The sequence below is a fragment of the Pinus tabuliformis genome, chromosome 1_1 (genome assembly GCF_031772625.1).
Source record: "Pinus tabuliformis cultivar Carrire ecotype Pingquan chromosome 1_1, CPIR1, whole genome shotgun sequence".
NCBI lineage: Eukaryota > Viridiplantae > Streptophyta > Pinopsida > Pinales > Pinaceae > Pinus > Pinus tabuliformis.
The window spans coordinates 30,521,322-30,530,438 of record NC_142297.1 but is presented as its reverse complement, the minus strand read 5'-3'; the positions used below and the strand labels follow the sequence as shown (position 1 = coordinate 30,530,438).

The 9,117-nt window shown below is 40.3% G+C and overlaps 1 pseudogene; it reads right to left on the bottom strand.

Annotated features, from left to right (window-relative positions):
- Nucleotides 1-592: 592 nt before the first annotated feature.
- On the bottom strand, nucleotides 593-1,730 carry LOC149211451 (E3 ubiquitin-protein ligase At4g11680 pseudogene; annotated as a pseudogene).
- Nucleotides 1,731-9,117: the final 7,387 nt, after the last annotated feature.

Below are 9,117 nucleotides of genomic sequence, written 5' to 3'. Positions count from 1 at the left end.
CAACCCTCACTTTCAAGTGATAAAAGATGGTTTCAGGCTGACCATAAACCATTACAAAGTGGTTTTAAGATCACCACGAACTTTCAAATGCCTTTACAAGGCTTACATTCAACATTTGGAGTTTCTGGTACATACAATGACTATTACAATAACATGCTAGGGAGTCTATTCCACAAACCACACTAAAACAAAAAATCTACTTTGTTGTCCACCATAAACATTGTCATTGCTCCTTTGATATCACTGTTGCACAAAATTAATATTTGGTGCAATTCAACCTTGTTACCCACCACATTTGCATCATCTTTCTGATTTAATTGTCTTGGATTTACCTACATGATTTGTTAGAGTAGCTAATTCTAACAAAATCACTCCATTGAGTTAGCTAAGCTTAATGATTATAATTTCAAAACATTTATAATTACCACATTTTACTGTTGCAGTGGCACCGTATTACCAAAGAAATTCGAACGCAACTATTATGGCTTGTCCATCACCATGCTAACTGGCCCTCATTTCAAACTGATGGCCTCCATAGCACCTTGCCAAGTGAAAGAAATCCTCCGCCCAGGCTTTCTCTGCCATTATCAGCAAGCACCATATAAATTACACCTCCTCACTGCCATTATTGCCATTCTTGACAACATTGTATTTGCAAAGAGGACAAGTGGCATTGATTCGCAGCCACTTTGCAATGCATCCGCAATGGAAATGGTAGTTGCAAGGAAGTTCATACAATTCCGCTCCATCTTCATATGCAAAAATACAAATATAGCACTCTGCATCCTCTGGACTAAGAGCTCATTCAGATGTAGATTCTCCACCTATCGAAGTCATAATTCCTCCGTAGGATGTAGATTTTTCACCATTGTTTTTCTCAGATGGGCCAATTCGACAGAACCGAAACTTAGGAAGAAGGCTAATTTCTGTTTCAGATGCACCATCTTGGTTAGCCACAGCATATAGAATGGCTATAATGCAAGGTAAACAACAGCAGACAGTAATGCCAATCATACATGCCACCGCAGCACAAAATGCAACAAAGCACACATCAAATGCCAGAAACACGATACAGAGCCAGTAAAGCCGTGGAGCATCCTCTGAAAGAGATTTCCCACCAACAATTAGCCAATAAAATCCAACAATCCACCAAAAAAATGAAAACATTGTGTTCACAGATTCCAGTCGCTTTGCTATACTGTTGCGTTCTTCCGTCTCCTGGCGGCATGTCTCTGCCTCCAGGGAAGTCTCCGGTTTTCTTTCCACTATTGTTCGAAACTACTGATCTACACACGTGATGATCTGATGATCTCACAATGATGGAAACTCTTCCACCTCAACCAACTGTAAATACTCCTCAACCAACGAGGAGTATTTAATCTACTCCACTTTCCGTGCTTCGATCTCGTGGATTGAAACTCACACAGGTCGGCCTCTGGCTCGACCTCCACACCACAGCTTGGTAGCGGTCCAATTTTGGGATTGATATCAATCCCATGGCACAGAAGGGCCTCAGGAATACTCCATATGATGGGGAAAACAATGAATCCCAACAGCGCTAACAGAGGACCCCCGACTTTCCCTGAATCCTCAACACGGAAAGGCCCTCCCGACACCTCATAATATATCAGGAACACAAGGGGTATTAAGGAAATCTTCCGCAGGGTAGGAAACGTTGGCACTTCTGAGTTTCTTCTTATTGCCTCCTCTAGATCAGAGGTTTCCCCCATTCTTTCCTTTGCAGTCGAATAACTTCTTTCAAATTAGGTCATCCTCTCTCAAAAGGACATATCCTCCACAATTCTCCTTTTATCACGAACAAATAGCTTGACGATGGTTCAGGCCTCACAAAGTTATCCATATAATCTAAATTAATTATCCAAAAAACCACTGGTCCGCCACACCACTGATTCGGATCCATCGATGCTCTCGCTGCTTCACCACAGGCAGATTTAATCCACTCCTTCGCTCGGTCTCCAGCAGTCTCCAGGCATACTCAAACGATCCACCAACCCACTCCTGAGTAGGCACACTCCTGAGCAGGCACTCTCGACCTTTCTGCTCCAGATCCAAATATTACAGTGGTTCTTGTCCTCAACAGTTGCACAAGTGTTGATGAACAACAATGATTCAGCCATCCATCTGCGGTCTTCGGGCCTCACAGCTACTCGACGGCTACTATGCGACCACGATTCGAGCTCAACCGATATGCTGCCTCCTAATCAGATCTCTCTCCCGACTGGCAGACACACCACGGTTGTAGGTCACCAGATCCACGGCAACGTTTCACAGCTCCTCTTCAGGTGATCCATTTCAGTCTCTGCAACTCCTCCATAGGTTGCGCAACAGATATGCCATGCGCATGGATGATGGACAAACTGCGCGACTGCAGCCTCCGTCGGTCTTCTCCTTGCTCAACAAAATGCAGTCAGCGTTTTTCACGCATCTTCCAGGCATACGCAGCCTTAATCTACCTCCGGCAGAGATTGGGCCTCGATGGAATAGACAGCGTCGAAACTGTTGTCTGCAAAGGGTATGTTGAGAAAATTACCGCACACGACCTCGCAAAGGCGGTCGAGCCCCACCTTCTTGTTGTGGCTGCGGGGGCACTCCACCTGGTTTACATTGTTTCACACTAGCGCATATGCTAGTTCATATAAAATTACAACCTCCTCCACTTCCTACGGCCTCCTCTTCACATGCAGCAACGACTCCACTCTGGCTCAATCCCACAGAAGCGAAGAGAAAAAGAAAATGCTGCTAGCAGACATCGGCAACAGCTTACCACACAGGTGTGAGCAGTGGCCTCTTCTTCATGATTTCCAAACGGAATCAATACCTGTAACCTCCACCTTCAATGGATGGACAAACTTAAAATAAAATAAAATAAAGCAATACACTTTTTTTATTTTCTCTCAGCCCAGGAGAGGCCAAGCCCACGAGGGGCCAGGCCCTCACAGACTCTAATACCAAGATAAAATTAGAGACACTCAATAATATATTCTATTCATTTGAATAAGGGAATTACACACATATTTATACAATCAATAGTCTCAAGATAGGAATGCTATCTTAGACGTACAGTAGTGTGGTTGAGAGATTCTCTCAACCACACACTAAATTAGGAGAAACTATATTCTAGCTTATTCCTATTATGTAGGAACAAACTCCTCAAATAGAAAAATACAACCATAGACAAGGAGGAATTAATTATTTCCAACTTTGCATTGATTCAAAATAGTTCATTTTAATTTGCATCATCGTACATAACATTGCAGAGTGTAGATTGGATTGGATGGTAATCCTTTGAAGTTGAAGCCCAGAGAGAAGGCCCTGAGCTTTGAAGTATTTATTGTCATAAGCATCAATAAAGCAAGAATCACGGAACCATAGTTCACAAGGTAACTACAGTCAAAATTCAAAGGCTACTGATCTTCATAGTTCTTGACATTTTACCCAAAAATGCCATCCCCATGTGGAGCCACTATTAGAGCCCTATAGTGATAGGATTCATAATTTTGAATTGGTTGAGGTTAACTCTTATAATATTATACATACCTTTTCTTTCTGCAAATGTTTTCCATATTAAAATTAAAAAATGTAAAGAGGGTGCGTCCTAAAAGAAATATCAAAGGACAAGAAGAATAAGAAAATACAAAAAAATACAAAAAACAAAAATTGAAAAAAATATGAACCCCAAACATAAACAGCTCATGAAAGTGTGCAAATCGAAGTGCCACTACTTTTTACTTTACTGTCTTGAATAAAGGTTGTGTGCAGCTTGTCATACATACCACAACCCATGATAGTCAAACTGCTTAAACTTGACTACTTCATACTTTGAATTTTATGTTTATAGTTAGAAAATAAAATCTGACCAAACAGTTTAATCTTGGCAGATCATTAGATAATTAGAGAAAATAAAAGGAGCTCATTAGTTCAATATGAGCCCTCAGAATATATAAGGTTAGAAGTAGATAGTTTGTTTTATAAAAGAAAAGGAAAGAAAAGGGTTTGTTAGCTTAAATGCACCCACCAAAGTGAAGAAAAAATGTTAGAGTAGGTAAAAGGGTAAGTAAATAAAGGTTGTAGAAATACAATTCATTTGGAGCATAAGCACTATTATCATGCTTAACTATGTGTTTCAACTGTGTAGGAGCAGTTATCAATGAAAGCAACATGCTCATAATATGATTTTGTTAGAAAATTATATATTACGGAGCAGTGGGACACATAAAATATTGCAGAAATATAAACACAGAGAACGCACAAAACAAGAGAGACACAGATATACGTGGTTCACCCAGTTTGGGCTACGTCCACCCCAAAAAACCAGTCCTTCCTTTCTATTATCCAGCAAAATGAAGAGACACAACCTACAACAAATCCACTGTAATATCCTCTGTTTTCTCTCACAGTCTCACCTCTCTGTTTCTCGCTCACAGAATACACATCTCAAATACAGTACCCTCATACAAAGAGAGGGGGTTGCCTTCTAGGGAAAAAAACCCTAAACTAAACATAAGTTCTACCGTCAGATAATTCGCCTAATGAATGGCTCAGATTGACTAGAAATTACTATACTTTTACAAGGCAATTTTACATTTGTTTTTAGCTTCGGGGGCGTTGCCCCCGAGCCCCCGCTGGCCCCCGAACCCCCCAGCCGGGGGTGGATTGCCCCCCCGGACCCCCGCGGGGGGGACAAGTCCCCCACGCACCCTCCCGTGTAGAGGGGTTTACAAACTTCCTGGGGTATACATCTGGCTGAAACAAAGATCTCTAAACAATCATGCTCCACACACAACAATCTCCCACTTGGAGAATGATTGTAGAAACTCCACCGCTGCTTCATTTGGTGGACAATGACTCCTCTTTGGACCTGGCTGTTTCTCATCTTCATCGTCATCCTTGAAGACCAATTGAAACTGAGCATATTTTCAGTTTCTCCCTGGTTACAACTTTTGTTAGCATATCTGCAGGATTCTGGCTAGTGTGTATCTTTTCCAGCTTCAACTTTCCATCTTCCAACACTGATCGTATGAAGTGGTACTTGAGCTGTATGTGTTTAGTCCTAGAATGAAATGCTTAGTTCTTTGCAAGATGAATGGCACTTTGACTATCACTGTACAACGTGCCCATATCATGCTCCTTACCCAATTCACCCATAAACCTTTGTAACCAAATCATTTCTTTACTAGCCTCTGTAGCAGCAACATACTCTACTTCTGTTGTTGAAAGTGCAACAACACTTTTGATTTTTGAAACCCAACTGACAGCTGTTCCTCCAACAGTAAATACATATCTTATAGTGCTCCTCCTGTTATCTCTGTCACCTGCCATATCTGCATCAACATATCCTTGTAGGGAGATGTTTGAACCACCAAATCATAATGCTTTATTTGTGGTACCTTTCAAATATATGAGAATCCATTTCATTGCCATCCAATGTTCCTTTCCTGGATTGTTCATGTACCTGCTTACAACTCCCACTGCATGTGCAATATTAGGCCTTGTGCAGACCATTGCATACATTAAGCTTCCAACTGCTGATGCATATGGAACTTTAGACATATAATCCATGTCTTCTTGGGTCTTTGGGCACATTTCCTTGCTAAGTTTGAAATGGCTAGCAAAAGGTGTACTAACTGGTTTTGCATTGTGCATGTTAAATCTTTTCAACACCTTTTGTATGTACTCATTCTGAGACAATGTTAATTTACGATTTTTCCTGTCTCTAGTTATTCTCACACCAAGGATTTGTTTTGTAGCTCCCAAATCCTTCATTGCAAATGAATTTGCCAATTTTCTCTTGAGCACATTTATTTCCTGCATGTTAGATCCTGCAACAAGCATGTCATCTACATACAATAACAATATAATATAGCTGCCATCATTTTGCTTTTTCAAATAAACACAATGATCAGAGTGACATCTAGTATAACCTTGTTCAGACATAAACTTGTCAAATTTTAGATACCACTGCCTTGGAGCCTGTTTTAAGCCATACAAGCTCTTCTTCAACCTGCACACTAGTTTCTCCTTCCCTTTCACCTCATATCCTTGTGGCTGCTGCATATATATCTCTTCCTCCAAATCCCCATGGAGAAAGGCTGTCTTTACATCTAATTGCTCAAGATGCAAATCTTCAGCTGCTACAAGACTTAAAATGGTTTTGATTGAAGTCATTTTAACAACAGGAGAAAATATTTCATAAAAATCAATACCTTTCTTCTGTGCAAACCCCTTCACCACAAGTGTAGCTTTATACCTCTGTTTTCCTCCATCTTCTTCCTTCAGCCTGTAAACCCATTTATTCTTCAATGTAGTTTTTCCTACAGGAAACCTGACTAAATCCCAAGTCTGGTTATGCATTAAGGAGTCCATCTCTTCTTCCATGGATACCTCCCACTTCTTCCTGCTTTCAACCTGCATTGCTTCTTTATAACATTTGGGTTCACCAGAATCAGTCAACAATAAATAATATAATGAAGGAGAGTATCGTTCAGGGGGTCTACTTATCCTGGTAGATCTTCTAACACCACTTTCATGTGTCTAGGGTGCCTGTTGTTGTTGTGGTGGTTGCTGTTGTTGTGGTTGTTGATTATTATTATTTTCAGGCACCTTTCCTTTTTGAGTGATTTCATCAAGAACTGCGTATTCCTTGTTTTCCTTTTCCTGTTTCTTTTCCTGCAACTGATTCTTATACAAGACCTTTTCATTGAATATTACATCTCTGCTCCTAATGATTTTGTGATTTTCGTAATCATATAAGCGATAACCAAAATCATTAACACCATATCCAATAAAGGTACATTTCTTTGACTTTGCCTCAAGCTTTGTTCTATTTTCTTTATCAATATGGACAAAGGCCTCACAACCAAAAGGCTTTAAAAAGGAGTAGTTTACCCTTTTACCTATCCATGCTTCCTCTGGAACACCACCATCCAAGGAACTTGAAGGCCCTCTGTTTATTAGATAAACAACAGTATCTACAGCATCTGCCCAAAACTGTAAAGGCAATCCTGCATGCAATCTCATGCACCTTGCACGCTCCATGATTATTCTGTTCATCCTTTCTGACACAGCATTTTCTTGTGGTGTTCTTGGAATTGTCTTCTCTCTACGAATTCCATGCTCTGAACAGTACCTATCAAACTCTTTGCTGCAATATTCACCTCCATTGTCTGATCTAAGACACTTCAATTTCTTTCTTGTCTCAATCTCAACCAAAGATTTCCATTTCTTGAAAGTATCAAATACATCAGATTTATTCTTAATACAATAATTCCAAGTTTTTCTAGTTGCATCATCAATAAAAGTAACATAATAACGAGAGCCACCGAGAGATGATACCTGAGCAGGTCCCCATACATCTGTATGCACAAGCTCTAATTTTTCATTCTTCTTTTATTTCCCAACTCTAAGAAATCTGACTCTCTTCTGTTTTCCATAAATGCAATTCTCACAGAAGTCCAAATCAACATTCTTCAAACCCGACAACAAATTCCTTGTGTGAATAATCTTCATCTCCTTTTCACTCATGTGTCCGAGCCTATGATGCCATAATGCTGCATCTGCTCCTTTGGAAGTTAAAGCATTAACAGAGTTAGAAATACCATTGCATAAATACAATGTACCAACCTTTTCGCCTTTTGCTATTACCAGGGCTCCTTTGGTGACCTTCCAAGCTTTATCTATGAAAGTTGTCACACAACCTTCACCGCCTAACTGCCCTGTTGAAATCAGATTTGTCTTTAGATCTGGAACATGCCTTACCTCCTTTAATAGCCATTGGTTTCCATTCTACTGTTTTACAAGAACCTTACCCATTCCAACGATTTTACAGGGTTTATCATCACCCAGACAAACTTTTCCAAAATCTCCTTGAACATAGTCATGAAAGTATTTCTTATCAAGCGTGGCATGGAATGAAGCCCCTGAATCTACCACCCAGGAATCAGTAATATTTTTGAAAGAAAGAATCAAAGCATCTTGTAACACCTCACCTGTCACATTTGCTTCATGATTGTTTTCTTGCTGTGCATCTCCTTCTTTTCCCTTCCAAGATCTACAGTCTTTCTTTAGGTGTCCTTTCTTTCCACATTTCCAGCACACTATCCCCGATCTGGACTTAGATCTGCCTTTCCTTGATTTATTGCGATATTCTGAGCTCTTTCCTCTTTCCATTTTTCTTCCTCTAGACTCTGCACTCAAAGCATTTCCCGATGTCTCACCGGAGCTTTTCCGTCACATTTCCTCGCTAAGGATAGCACCGACAACATCTTCAAACTTTAAAGTACTAGATCCAGAAACGGAGTTACTAATGGCCATTACCAAACCATTCTAGCTTTCTGGTAATGAGCACAAGAATAACAGAGCTCTAACTTCATCATTGAAGTTTACCCCTACAGAACTTAACTGACTTGTAACTGTATTAAAATCATTTAAATGGTTTGCAACAGATCCACCTTCCGACATATTCATATTAAATAACCGTTTCATAAGAAATACCTTGTTTGAGGTCGAGGGTTTTTCATATAGTTTCGACAACGTCTGCATCAAACCCTCTGTCGTGGTTTCCTTCGAAATGTTGAAGGCGACTGACGCAGCAAGGCACAACCGTATTGTTCCGAGTGCCTTTCTATCGAGAAGGTTCCATTCTTCGTCTTTCATACCCGTCGGCATTTTTGTTTTTCTGCCCAATGGTAGGTATAAATCTTTCTGATATAGATAATCTTCCATCTGCATCTTCCACAGCGAGAAGTTTTGGCCGTTAAATTTCTCGACCCTAAACTTACCATCTTCAGCCATTGCTCCCACTCAAACCAGGAACCCTTCTTTCCTGCGTGTTTATCAGCCAAATAGACCTTCGGCTCTGATACCAGTTGTTAGAAAATTATATATTACGGAGCAATGGAACACATAAAATATTGCAGAAATATAAACACAGAGAACGCACAAAACAAGAGAGACACAAATATACGTGGTTCACCCAGTTTGGGCTACGTCCACCCCGAACAGCCAATCCTTCCTTTCTATTATCCAGCAAAATGAAGCGACACAACCTACAACAAATCCGCTGTAATATCCTCTGTTTTCTCTCACAGTCTCACCTCT